Here is a 13,502-nt window from a genome sequence, read left to right as displayed (position 1 = left end):
CGCCCCAGCTCAGAGCCTCCTCCGGGTCCACCGGGCCACGGAAACCGGCACGAAATTGCTGCTTCCTCCTGCGCTGCTCCGCGCGGCCCGCCCCACGGCAGCTGCAAGAGGCCCTTCTGACAACGGAGCACTGTGGCTCGTGCCTGCCCCCCTCCCCGCCACAAAGGGGGCCTTTCACGGCTGCGGACCTGCATCTGGGAGGGCGGGGACCGCACGGCCTGCTCGTTGGCCAGCACCGGGCACGGGGGCCACGATCGCCGTGCTGTACCTGGAACCGGCCCTTCCTTGGAGACAAACGCTTTATTTCATTTCCACCAGGGAGCTCTCCTGACGGCGGCCAGCTTGTTTGTCGGGGAGAGAAGTGTTGGCTGTTTACGCCAACAGAGATGATGCAGAAACCTCACAGGGCCCTCTGTCGGAAAAGCCATTTCCTCCTGGAAGGAAGACCCCACGGGGACGGGCGGATTTATGGTGTCAGCGGTTCCAGAAGGACACAGAGGCGATCGACAGCCCCGGCTGCGTTCTGGGCGCGTGGTGGCTTGGAGAAAGGATGGGAGGGAAGGACCTTCACGCTCTGTCCTTTTGGACTCTTGGAAGACGGAACCACCTGAACAAACAGCTCATTCAAACCCCTGAATCCCGCCACAGGCCGCTCCACGAGGGCGGCGGCCGGGCGCGTGCTGCTCAGGGCATCGACGGGATAACTGCTCCCCCAGAACACACCCCGCTGTCGTGACGCCTGGGGGCGGCGGGCTCCCGGCCGTTAAGTGATTTCACGTGCATTTGCTGATTACGCTGCTCTCTTTGGATAAATGGGGCTTTATTTCCACCGTATAAGATGGTTCCCAGGGCAGGACGGGGGCGGCCCTCCCTGCCCGCCTCGCTGGGCTGGCTCAGCCGAGCTCTCCGGGACGCTGAGGAGGGAGGTCGAGGATGAGGAGAGGCCCCAGGGACTCCTGCCAGGGTGACAGCCCCAGCCCCGTGCCAGTGTGGCTGCCTGGACCGAGTGGTCATCGCGCCTGCAGGACACACACTGTCCAGGCCGATGTTTCACTGCTGGAGGCTCGGGTGTCCCTGCTGTTTGATCCATCTCCCTTTTTATCATTAAAAATGATAAAAATGACCCAAAATGTAAGTAAAGGAGTGCTGGGCAGGAGGGAGGCTGCCTGAGTGGAACGGGGTCCACGAGGACCACAGAGAGGACGAACCGTCTCCAGGAGGGATTTTGAAATGGGACTCGGGGTGGGGAGGGGGAACAGGGACTGGATTCTCCCTTCCCAGCATAAAAAAGAAGGCTAATGCACGGTTCGGAACATCTTAATTTTCAAAATAAATTTTTTTTGAGGAAGATTAGTCCTGAGCTAACATCTGCTGCCAATCCTCTTTTTTTTTTTTTTTTTTTTTTGCTGAGGAAGACTGGCCCTGAGCTAACATCTGTTCCCATCTTCCTCTACTTTATATGTGGGACGCCTACCACAGCATGGCTTGGTAAGCAGTGCCATGTCCGCACCCGAGATCCGAACAGGTGAACCCTGGGCCGCCGAAGCAGAACGTGCGCACTTAACCGCTGCACCACCAGGCCGGTCCCTCAAAATAATTTTCAAAAAGTTATTCTCTGTTTCCTCTCACTGTCCCATAATGGCCTCTGGCTGAGTGGCCTCAGGAAAATTAATTAACGTCTCTGAGCTGCTTTATTTTTTTAATATATAAAATATGGATGACGATAACACTTACCTCTTCTGGGAGAGATGTTGCAAGGGTGGAATGAGATGTGTGTGATAAGATACAGATCTATCAACCTGGAAAGAATGGCCATAATGTATTGGAAATGAGAAAGGAAAATTGCACCATGAAAATACTAGCAAATACATGTACGGTGTACGCCGGGCACTATACTCAATCCCACACCACACTATGGGGCAGGCACGATCCTAATCCCATTTTACAGTTGAGAAAACAGAGGCACAGAGAGGCCAAGTCACTTGGCAAGGACACACAGCTGTAAGTGGCCCAGCCAGGATTTGAAGCATGGGATCTGTGCACTGACCGCTGCACTCTAGTGCCCCCACCTCGATTTTGTGGACACGAACCTCAGTGGAACCCCGCATATTCGTCCATGTTTGTGCCGACGTGGAGCAGAGTGTGAGCGGACACAGTCAATGCAGGGTCCCGTGGGACGGGAGGGGGCTGAACACAAAGGTGGGAAGGGGGAGGTGAGTCGCTGGACCCCTTGCTGTTCTGCTGTTCGTTGTCATTTTAAAGATGACTTTAATAAAGGACTTTTTGAAAAGAAAGAAAACGGCTTGATTTCTGAGGCTTTACCCGCCTTTTTGGTCCTCCGGGCCTCTTTGCTCGGCCTCTGCGTGAGATGGGCGCGGACGGCCCAGCGGCTGCTGCGTGGTGGGAACTGGTCGGCAGGGCGGCAGCCGCGGGGGTCTGGGCTCTGCCTCCCAGGCCTGGCCTGGGTCTCGGCTCCGGCCCCTTGGGGAAGCGGTGGGCCCGGCCATGCCTGGGGCTCGCAGGGAAGGGGCGCGACGGTGGGGCCGTGCGGCTCGGCGTGCGGTTCCAGCACGGGCTGCAGCCCTGGGGGCGTCGGGGCGGCCTCTGGGACACGCCAGCTCGCCAGGGCCTCTCAGGATTCTGCGTGACCTCCCTGTGAAGTCTCCCCAAAGGCAGCCCGGCTCCTCGAGACGGAAGCGGCTCCTGGCTCGTCGGCTGGCCAGGTCTCGGGTCTCGGTAGTTGCCTCGGCGAAGCGAACCAGCTGCCTCGGGTTTCGTGGGCTCGGCTCCCGATTCTCCCAGGAAGCGGCAGCTGCCACAGGACCTGGGTGCGTGGTTCACCTGGCGGAGTCACCCACGGGAGGTGGGAGGGCCGGGGCAATTATCCACCCCCGCTGGGGGCGGCATTAGTGTCCCCACACTTTCCAGCTGCTCCTGTACGGGGCTCGTCAACTCCCTTGGGGCCAGAGAAAGCTCTCCCCCCACATCCCCCCAGGTGGGGAGGATGAGGCACAGGTGCTTGAGGTGGGGCGCCCTCCACGAGCCGAGAGGTGCACCTGCAGCTGCAGGTAAACCCAGGTGGGCCAAGGGGATTAGGGCCGACGCATCAACCAGGCAGAGAAGATGCTGGTTCTTTGCAGACCTTTCTCACTCCCATTGCTCAATCTTCAAGAGAGCTCTCAGGACATAAAAGTACTGCTCAACCTCTAAGGAGTATTAGTATTAAGATACTTAGAATAGTTACAATTAGGATCGGCTTAAAGTGGACAGAGATGCACAGTAGCAATTGCTAAAATCAGCGCTTCTCAAATTTTAATCTGCACGTAGATCAGCCGAGGATCTTGCTAAAAATGTCGATTCTGATTCAGTAGGTCTGGAGTGGGGCTTGAGATTCTGTGTTTCTAACCAGCTCCCAGGTGATGTCAAGGCTGATGGTCTGCAGATCACACTTTGAGCAGCAAGGGCTTAAATGCATTAAAAGTTTCTCTTCCATGAAAACACTTGGAGATAATCTGGGTTCAGTATGCTTTTCTCTATGAAGTCCAGGCCCCTCCTGTCTTGTTGCTCTAATGTGAGCAGCCTCCATTCCCAAAGTCCGATTGATGGCCCAATATGGCTGCTTCAACTCCAGCCATCTCATCTACATTCCAGTTAGCAGGAGAGAAAGGGAGAAAGAGAGGCAAAGCAGTTGCTGTTTTTTTAATTTAAACATTTTGTAGATTCACATGCAGTTGTAAGAAATAATACAGAGAAATCCTGTGTACCCTTCACCCAGTTTCCCCCCAATGATAACACCTTGACAAACAATAGAATATTACCAAGATATTGACATTGACGTAGTCCTCCAATCTAATTCAGATCTCCACAGCTTTACTTGTACTTGTGTGCATGTGTGTGTATTTAGTTCTGTGCAATTTTATCATCTGTGTAGGTTTGTGCCCACCACACAACAGTTCCATCACCTTGAGGGGCTCTTGTGTTGCCCATTTATAACCACATCCACCTCCCTCCCACCCCCGTCTCTGGGCCTTAACGTCTGGCAACTAGGGACAAAGGATTTTGGCCAAGGACCTTTTTTATTGCTGATGTTTTTTTCTGTCGAGTATTCCTGTACTTTACATACAGCGGAATACACAGACTTCAAACGTGCGGTTCAACAAGTTGGACGTGTCCTCCAGCCCTGCGATCACCTCTGTATCCAGGCAGAGAACACGTCCGTCATCCCAGAAATCTCGGTCACGCCTCTCTGCAGGCTGCCCTCCCTCGACGCCCACAGAGGCGAGCACTGTTCTCGATCCGCCTCTCCACGGCTTGGTGTCCTCTGTCCTGAGCCCCATGTCACCGAGTCACTGAGCACGTGCTCTGCGCCTGGCTGCTTTCGGTCAACATGCATTTGGGCTTCCCCCATCACGTTGTGTGCATCAATATTATCGCCCCTCCTCCCGTAATTTAAATATGCTACGTACGTATGTCCGTTCACCTGTCGACGACATTTGGCTTGTTTCCGCGTCTTGGCTATTATGAACAAAGCTGCTGCAGACATTCTTGTCTTGGTCTTTTCAGGGACATCTGTTATTTTGGGTAAATGCCGGGGAGCAGGATTGCTGGCACGAAGGCTGGGCATCCGCTTTACTTGACAAGCCGCTGCCAGGCTGGTCTCCCAAGTGGTGGTAGCTGGTGTTGTGAGTCGTTTCGATTGTAACTATTCTGGCACGTGTAGCGCTATCTCATTACGGTATTAATTTGCATTTCTGATGACTAATTATGTTGAGCATCTTTTCAGGTGACAAATGGCCACTCGTCTATCTTCTCTCATGAAATGTCTGTTCAAACGGTTTCCCCGTCTTAGAAAGCGAATCATTTGTCTGGGTTATTACTGGGCTGTGGGAGTTCCTGTTCCTGGATGTCACTCCTTTATTAGATAGATGTTTTGTAAACGTTTTCTCACCATCTGTAGCTTGCCTTCTCGTTTCTTCATGGTGTCTCTCGAAGAGTGAAAGTTCTCGATTTTGATGCAGTTCGATTTGGCAATTTTTCTTTCAGTTGTGCGTGCCCTCGTGTTCTGCCCACACGCCTTCCTCAGGAGCAGGGCCCAGCTCCAGGCCAGTGTGCGTCTGCCGTCCGAGAGGAGTCGAGGCTCCCTCTCTCTCCGAAGGAGATCCAGTTGTTCCAGCAGCGTTTGTTAAAAGATCGTTGTTTCCCCCACCGAATTAATAATTATTGGTCGCCAATAATCAATATTAATAATTGATATTGATAGTATATGTTTTCTCTATTTTTTTGCTTGGTCACTTGAGATAGAGGCTTATCAATTGTATTAATCTTCGAAAAGAAACAACTTTTGGCTTTTAATTTTTTTCTGTTACTGGTTTTTTATTTCCTTGATTTCAGCTCTTTATTATTTCAGGCTTCTATTACTTTGTGTTTAACTTATTCTCTTTTTAGCTTTCTAACGTGGATCTTTAGACCAATAACTTCCAAATTTTCTTCTTTACCAACAAACGTAAGCATCACAGCTATAAATTTCTCTCACAAATCACGTTAGCTGCAGGCCGCAGTATGCCTTGCTCTCGTCGTCACTCATTACAAAATATTTTATAATTTCCCCTTGAGCCACGGGTTATTTAGAAATGTGGTCCTTAATTTCCAAGTATTTTGAGATATTTCCCGAGTATCTCCTTGTTGTTTATTTTTCGTTTACTTCCACTGTGGTCGGAGAGCACCCTATGAATTGTCAGTCCTCCACGGTGTTGTGCAACTTGTCTCGTGCTCCAGTGTGTCGTCTGTCGTGGGGATATCTGTGTGCACGCGAAAAGGGCACGCAAGCTACAGCCGCGAGTATTCCAGAAATTCAGCGGTCAAGGTGGTTGATACTGCTGTTCAAATCTTCTACATTTTTACTGATTTCTTTTGCCTATTTATTCTAGTGATTACTAAGAAAGGGATTTTAAATTCTCTAATTATGACTGTGGACTCTTTTTGTTTCTCCTTTGTTAGCTCAGGGCCAATCTTCCTCAAAAACAAAACAAAGGAAAGTGCAGATATATGTGGCTCTATTTCCCCTACACAAAAGGTAGCCTGTTACCTAGACTCTTTTTAACTACAGAATTTTGCTTCATGATAATTTGACACTGTTATTAAATGTATACACATTTATCTATTCACATAGATTATTATATATTTATAAGTTACAATATTTATACATAACACGTAACATATACAATGTATGTATTTACCACGTATACTATATATACAGTGATACACATTGTGTACATAAATATATATACAGCATGCATGCTGTATATAGAAATGCGGCAGATACACTGTACATGTAAATATTTACGCAGTATAGATACATGTTTACGGTACATGTACATATATGCACACGGCTCACTCCCATCTCTGTGCCGCATCTGTCCGGTTTTGCGCACCGCCTCCCCCGCTGCCTTCATAGACGGCCGCTTTTATTCCTCCAGAATTTCTCCATGTACATAAAAGAAAGTGCAGGGGACCAGCCCAGCGGCGTAGCGGTTAAGTTTGTGGGCTCTGCTTCGGTGGCCCAGGGTTTGCTGGTTCGGATCCTGGGTGTGGACCTACCCATCACTTATCAAGCCATGCTGTGGCGGGTATCCCACATATAAAATAGAGGAGGATGGGAATGGATGTTAGCTCAGGGCCAGTCTTCCTCAAAAAAGAAAAAAGGAAGTGCAGATATATGTGACATCATTTCCCCTACACAAAAGGTAGCCTGCTGCACAGACTCTTCTGCAGTCTGACTTTCCCCGTGATGGTCTCTTAGCTCTGCTTTCCTGGTGGCTGTGCCCGGCTTCCTTGAGACAGCTGCGGGGTATTCCAGCACAGCCTATGGCACCAACCCCACTGAGGGACATCTGGCTGGGTTCGCACATCGGCGGTCACACAGTGCTGCCTCTCTCTGTCCAGCTTCTAGACTTTTCTTTCCCCCTGGCCCGTTCTCCACCCAGCAGCCCAGGAACTAGCAAGGCAAACAAAACTCCCTCTCTCTTCTGGAAGGTGGGCGAGGTGACGGTAAACACTCCTCACTGAGCGTCAGGGAAAGGAGCCCTTTTGCGAAAATGCCCCGAACATGGCGATGGCATTTCGCAGCGCCTGCTCCCGCAGTCGGCACTACAGTCTAGGAATCAACGCCTGGGCTCCCAGCTCTGCTGCGACTTTACTGTGCGCCTTTGGGCAGCTGCTCTGCTTTAGGACACTGGATGGTGACAGCTAACGTGGCGAGGGGGGTACTTACTACAGACTCAGCGCTGCTCTCAAGAGCACTGCATATTTAATCCCATTTACGTGACGACATTTTGAGATTGGTCACGTTATTTTCCCCTTGGGTAAATCTTTCTGAAGCACAGAGAGGTTAAGTAACTCGCCCAAGGTCACACAGCTCTGCAGAGCTAGGATTCAATCCCAACAATCTGGCTCCAGATTATTGTGAGGGTTAAACGCATGAGTGAACATACAGCTCTTTGACAAGGATCTGGTGCATAGTGTGCTCATGAGATAGGAGCCTTTTGTCATCATCCCTTGCCTGAGGAATTGGAATATGGCTAGTCTTGCCCAGATGAAGTGGAAGGAGACCTGGAAACTACCATGCACAATTAGAAAAGTCAAAGATGAAAATTTACCCTGTACAGTTTTTAAATGTACTCAGTCCACAGGAGAGGGGGGGACGGGAGCAGCTGCTGCTGGGATGGGTGGGAAATGCCAGCGGATGGGTGAGCGCCGGTCACCCTGTCATTACAAGCTGAGCTGGAGCCTCGCCTCCCGTGCACGTGCCTCTGGGATGGGGCTGGCACAGGACGCCGGCAACACGAGCTGTGCAAGCGAGCTGGAGTCCCTCTGCCTTTCGTGGCAGCAACAGAGAAGCAGAGAAGTTAGCAAGCTTGTTTTGGCAGAGGAAAAAAACACAAAACACCCAAACCACAGAATTCTCAAAAACATGGCTAAGCACTAATTTTGCTAACATGTTAGACAGCCTTTCGGATCTAGGCAATCTTGTTCCTCGGCTGGAAACAGTTCCCAAAAGCCGTGTGATCCCGAATCCTCCCTGGGCGTGTGGGGATAATGAGAAAATCAGCCCCTGCTCCCCTCGCCGCCAGCCGAGCAGAGCAGGGGCGTCCCCGTGCTTCAGCCTGGCCCGCCCAAAGGACGCCCACCGGGCTGCCAGCCTCAGCCCTGCCCTCCTGAACGCGCTTAAGACCCGGAGGCCTGCTCGCCCTCGAAATATCGTCAGACAAAACCCACTCCCCAGGGCAGAGCCCCAGGGCCGGAAGGGCAACTTCAGGGTGCGCACCAGGCTTCTTGTTGGCACGCTCCCCGTCATTCAAGGGTGGCATCTCGATGAAAACGGGCAAAAGAACCAGGCAAATAGGATAACATCCCCGTTAAGAACGTAATGAGTCACAAATGCTATTTCGATGGTTTTCTTTGAAAGAAATACACATAACCAAACCAATTTTAATTAAAGATCTTGTCTTTGTAATCAGGCAGCCACAAACGAAGACAAAACCGCTTTCATGTGGCATAATATACACAGAGCTGAGCTAGTTTTCCCATAAAAGGGCAGGGCTGGCTTTTTCTTTTTTTTTTTTTCAAATAAGAAAATAGTTTGTTCCTAACAATATGGGGGATGCAACAAAAAACTATCTTTTGCAAAGTATAAAATTTCCAATTGCCCTCGCTCCCCCCATGGAAGCCATTTGTTGACGTTAAACCAATTGGAACGTTTGCCAAATTCCCATCCCAGCTGGGATTATCCTCCCCTTTGAGATCAGACATGCGATCCTGGTTTTTAAGGGAAAAATGCAGTCGAAAAGCAAATAAACATACCTACAAGCACATCCAAAGCGCCTTTGGTGGAGAAATGATCGCAACACACCACAGTGTGTATTTCTACGGAAGAAACGACCTGAACATCAAAAATGATGTTTTGATCTTTAGTTTTAAACAACAGAATTGAAATACTTCCCCTAAATACGTCCTCAGAAACCAGCGCGGAGATAATTGTTTTCAGTTAAATATGCATGTAATTTAATAATCCGCAAAAGGATAGTGCGTCTGAGGCGGCCCGGGCACAGCCACACCTTCTTGCTTGTTGACAGTGTTGAATCTCGTCTTTATGAAGGAGGATCTTGGGGCGGCGGCCCGCAGAGCATCCTGCAGATGCCTCACACGGCGTTGCGTTGAATTTATCTTCGGACGTGGCTGGCTGCCCTCCGGCTAGGGACGGCTTTGAGGCAGTGGTCATCTTGAGCCCTCCTGGCATCCCCAGTCAGGAGCCTAGATACCACTTGGCCACTGTCTGCCGAACTGGGTGACCCTGGGGGCCGCAGGACGGGGCGATGGTGTTGACTCCTAGAGGCTTCTTCAAGCATCTTCAGAGGAGTGACTGTCTACAATGGTCTCACAAATACTCAACTTTGCCATCTGGCAATAAGCAGAGCACGTGACGGGAAAGTACACGATATTCGGGAATTTCTAAGCGCGGGGCAGCTTCTGTTATCTCAGCAGCTGATGATGGCCCTGGATGGACTGGTACCCGGATGCTGGGTATCCAGCCAGCCTGGACTGCGACTCTGCTGCACGCTCCCTCTGTGCCCCTTCCCACGTGGGAGCTGACCTGTCACCGTGTGTGATGGAATCCTGGTTAGGAGAACAGCGAATCAAATCTCGTGATTATTCTTTGGGGAGAGTGTGCTGTGGGGCAGTCAGCACGGTCCTCTCTGCTAGCCCCCAGCTCGTGCGTTCTTACATGCATTTCTCGGCCAGCGAGGGAGGGAGAGTCCACAGCTGCCCCTCCTCGCTGGGCAGGAGGGTTGGGGGCTCCGTGTTGGGGGCTCACACACGGAGAGCTTGGGACGCACTGGCCATTCTTGTTCTCATCTTCAGACGAGCGGCGGAGAATTCCGGCACGGGCGTCTGCAGTCCCACAGCCTGGGCCGCCTCACCCTCCGACACTCTGCAGCCGTGGGACAGTTCCTCATCTGGAAAAAGGAGATTGTGGTACCAACTTTTAGCCCCCGGGGAGGCAGCACCCTGCGCGGGTCTTCAAGGGAGCATCCAGGCCTCAGTAATTCATATGCTGAGGACGTAGGAGGAGAGCGCACCTGCTGACGGGGTGCACCACAGCCGCTGCTCCTGTGGGCGGAGCCCTCTCTGCTCGGAAGGCCAGCATCTGACCTCTCCTCTCCAATCCCCAGTTTCTTTCCTGCACCCACACTCCATGCTGTTCTAGGCTCTTCCTTCCCAGAAGGCCTTGGGGTTTCCTGGGACAGAGCCTAGCGTGGGGGGACCACAAGGACCAAGAAGCCTGCTCTTGCTGCGTCGCTGGCCTCTTGGACAGCATGTCTGGCACTTGGCTGAGGACTCCCCCTGGTTTTATCGAGCCCGGCGGTGGGGTGGACTCACTCTGACGCCTCCGGTTCCCGGCGCATTTGGGACTTGCTGGCCTTCAGGACAGAAGGGGACCACCTGAACCTAAGGAGTGGAGGGTGCTAACCATTCAGGCAAGGAACGTGTGAACCCCGGGCTAAGGAGACAGAGAGTAAGTCCTCAGGCCCTGAGCTGAGCCGAGAAACTGCTCCTGGAGGCTGAGGTCAACAATTGTGCATTTCTGCAGGAGCCCAAAGTCGGGCTTTTACTGGTCTTTAAAATCAGCTGCCACATTGAAGGCTGGCAGCAAAATGCCTCGCCTCTCGTTCCAAGCAGAGTGCCGCTCCCTTTGAATCAAGGATGACATCTTTTAAGACCTAGCTTGTGTTGTGTAAATTCAGAGCAGCGAGGCCCACCTTCCTGAGGGATGCAGGGCTGCCGCAACCTGCCCGTCTTCCCCTCGCCCTTCTCCTCCCCGAAATGCCCGCAGCCTGCCTTCCCCAGGCCAGCACACCCTGCAGGTCGCAGCCATGCACCACCTCCTTGGGAAGGCCTCCTCTGATCCCCAAGATCAGGCCTGGGGGCCCCTCTGTGGAGCCAATGCTGCACCCCCGATGTAGTGTCATTACAGCTGGAAACAATAGAAACCCAAAGTAACAGTAGCTTAAAGAAGGCAGATGTTTTTTCCTTTTTCTCCTCCATCAAATTCTGGAGTAGGACAGGTGAGGGCTGGTGTGGTCTCTCTCCTCCATAATGTCCTCAGAACATGGCTTCTTCTGTCTGATTAATCTACCACATGGAGCCTCTTTGCCCAAAGCCAGCTTTGCTCAAGATGGCCACTTGGGCGCCAGCCATCACATCTGCATTCCAGCCAGCAGGAAAGAAGACTTCTGAGAAGAAAGGGCAGAGGGCTTGGATCAGCTGCGTTGCTTTTTAAAGGAAGGGTCAGCCACACTCTGCTTAATCTGATTGGCCAGAATGTAGTCACACGGCCACATCTAGCTGCAAGGGAGGCTGGGAAATGTAGTTTTCATTCTGGGTGGCTACACGCCCTACTGAACACAGGGCTCTAGGACCGTGGCGGGGATGACTGACATGGAGGGGAGCTGCTATCTTGTCTCTGCCTTCTGTGTATTCCTAATGCTTGGTCTCAAGCCAGGAGGTTCTCAGTAAATAGGTGATGCTTGAATGAGTATGTGAATGAATGAGTGGCCGACAGAGGGATCTGGACCTGGGGCTCAACCCTGGGGGACCTCATGGGATTGCAGGCTCCGTGTGCCCGTGGCTCGGGGAGTGGTGTTCTGATTGGAGAGGGGTAAAGAGGGTCTGGCCCCGGGGCCATTGGGCATGAAGAGGGCTGCCAGGAGGGACGGTCTTAGCAGCCCACGGGGGTCCTCCAGGGGTCCCTAATTGCCACCCAGCTGCTCCTCTCCCATCTAAGTGCCAGGCTGCCCTGTCCGACTTCGGGGTCTGGGCTGTGCACGGAGCTTCAGCAGGTAACCCCGCCGCGCCGTCTGCATTTCATTTGTCCGGTGGCACTGGGGCCCAGCTCTGCAGACGGCTGTGTGGCCGGGTCATCTTTTACAACCCAGTTAGCAGCAGACCCCCCAGAGGACAGCGAGACTGGAGGCCGTTCGCTTCCCACAGTGAGGCTGGCTGCTGCGGAGGGCAGGCTGCGTGGTGTCTGGGAAGAGGGAAGCGAGGGGCAGGGGAGAAAGGAGGGAGGCGACTCCATCCGAGGGCAGGGGGAGAGGGAGGGGGCTCCTGAACTTGGCCGGACCAAGAACGAAAGAGGCAGGAAGGGCCGGAACCACCCACACACTTCCCCCATATGGCGTCGCAGCTGCAGCTCCTTAAGCTCTACTTGGGGCCAAGCACGCGAAGGACTCACGTTCCTTTCCCTGCTGGCGAGAAAATGATGAGGGGCCCTTGTCTGCATCCTCCACCCTCACCCGGGCAGCCGAGGGAGAAACCTCTTGACAGCTAGAAGGGACTTCGAAGCTACAGCATCCAAACGCCTCCTTTGACAGAAGGGGAAACTGAGGCTCAGAGAGGGCCGTGAGTCGCCCGAGGTCTCAGGAGAGCTGAGTCTAGACCTGAGACTTCTTGCCTCCCAAGTCCCCGTGTCCGTCCCACCTCCCCAGAAGGGCCTGCTTTGCACCATATGTCATCTTGCCTCAGTTATGCCTGGACCAAGAAGAGGGTGCCGTCCCGGATGTCAGGAATTCACCCCCCTTTCCCGCTGGGAGCCTCGAAGTACCTTATGTCATCATTTTCTCCTCCCTGTTTACATAATCAGAAGGACTCTTCCTGGGGATCACGCGTTCCTTCTCGAGATGGGGAAACCGAGGGACGGACGAGTTGATGAACGACATCCCAGAAAAGATGGTTTCCAAACCCCGAGACATCCCTCCCTTGGCCACGCCACCGAAGCTGGTCTCGGTCCCCAGAGGCCCTGGCTGCCTTGTGGAGCTGTTTTCGCACAGCTTCTGCAAAGCTCTTTTTCTGCTGCCTGCCTACAACAAAGTCGCTAAGAAGGCATCGCCAAAAACGGAAACTCCTCTGAGTCTCAAAGAACCGAATCATCCCCAAATTGAGAGCAAGCTGGACTGAGGAAGTTCTGAAGCCTGGGTTCCAGCCGGGCTGCGTGACTGCGTAACTGCAGACAGTCTCTGTGCTTCAGAGGACTCATGTTTAAAACGAGGGGCGGGATTATGTGCTGCCCACCTTGCCGCTGTCGCATCCATGACTTATCTTTTCATTCGAAGTCAATTGCAAAACCTGCTCCAGGCCCATGCGTCTGGTCGAGCTTCTGCCACCAGTAGGTGATACCAGGGACCAAGTCGGCCACCTTGCGTGCCATTCTGCCAGGGACCGGGTACTGGCCAGCTGGCCTGCTGCTTTAGGGGGCTGGCTCATGAACTTGGCCTCTCACTAATTATCCCTCCCAGTTCCTCAGCCTGATAACTGTTGCATTTGGAAATAAATGGCACATTTTTCCTACATCTGCTCCAAATTTGCATTTCAGAAATTAGAGAACTTAGTTATGCGGTATTACATGGCAGTCCGGGCCTGGCCTCGGAGTATGGAAGTGATTGGCT

Source organism: Equus przewalskii, chromosome 3 (assembly GCF_037783145.1).
Source record: "Equus przewalskii isolate Varuska chromosome 3, EquPr2, whole genome shotgun sequence".
Lineage (NCBI taxonomy): Eukaryota > Metazoa > Chordata > Mammalia > Perissodactyla > Equidae > Equus > Equus przewalskii.
Note: the sequence above shows the minus strand (reverse complement) of the source record.